The sequence below is a fragment of the Brassica oleracea genome, chromosome C3 (assembly GCF_000695525.1).
Source record: "Brassica oleracea var. oleracea cultivar TO1000 chromosome C3, BOL, whole genome shotgun sequence".
NCBI classification, from domain to species: domain Eukaryota; kingdom Viridiplantae; phylum Streptophyta; class Magnoliopsida; order Brassicales; family Brassicaceae; genus Brassica; species Brassica oleracea.
The window spans coordinates 52,013,524-52,014,749 of NC_027750.1; positions in this window are offsets into that span (position 1 = coordinate 52,013,524).

A 1,226-nucleotide genomic window follows, 5' to 3' on the forward strand; every position below is an offset into this window, starting at 1 on the left:
TATGTGTATATGCTGGTTATGTTACGGGACTGGCTCATATCACAATTTACAGTTAATTGGTTTAATTATATAGATAAATTATTTATTGTATTTATAAATAGTTTTCTTTGATATTTTGGACCATAACCCTCTTCTTACTCAGCAAATACATAGTCTATAGATGTTGAAATGAAAGAATTTGCAAAGAAAGCAAGTAGATTTGGTAATAGATCAACTTAATGAGAAATAAAACTATGGGAAAGCTGTTGGAGATCAATGGCAAACACTCTACAATTTGTATCTTGGTAAGAAAGCCTTTATAAATAAACACTTGACAAAAAAACATTACTCTTTCTCAGTAGGAATGAGCTTAGATGTTGGACATATAGTTTTGGTTTTGAAGTTTTCCTTTTCATGAAAAGGAGCTGTTTTGTGGATGAAGTTTGTCAAAGCTACTAAGTTATAGGTTTCCACTTTGATTTGCTTATTGTGGTATGTCTTTTGTTCTGTTTTATCTTTCCGGGAAAAGTTCACTACTTGACATCTCTAAATAAACCAGCTAGGAAACAAATGCTTTTGCGGGAAAGTTAGCAGTCACTTTTCGCTTTTTTCTATTTGTATATTCTATTTGTATATTGTTATGTTTGTGTTCCATTTATGATTTATTGCAGATATAGGATTTTGCTTGCTATTCTGAAGTTCACAAGAAAACACTTCTAAGATAATTCTACAATGTAACTATGTAAGGTCATAGTCTTCCTTCATAGACGATGCTTCTCTCTAATGAAAAAATCTGGTTGCTTCAAAAACAATAACAATAATGCTTCTTTGATGGTTTATTTCTTTGTCTCGGTAGGCTTCTTCACTTATTTTCTCTACTAGAGTTAATTAGGATCATTACCATTCAAACGACTGATCGCTAAACGTCTAACACTAAGCAACAACACAGTTTACCACACAGTAAGGATACTACAATAAATGGAACAATCCAAAATCATAAATTGAAGCCTAAACTTAGCTGTTTTTGTTTCTTGAGACAGTCTTATTGACCTTCAACTATTGTTATCTATTATGATATCTACACACGCAATGCGGTCATACCATATATATGCGTGCATATTTATATTTAAAATGCAAAAAAGTCTATTGAATACTAATAAAACAGATTCGGTGTGAGAAAAAAAGATGGATATGGCAGATGAAGGGAGACCAAGAGATTGACGAATGTGTTTTCAGTTCTCACCAAA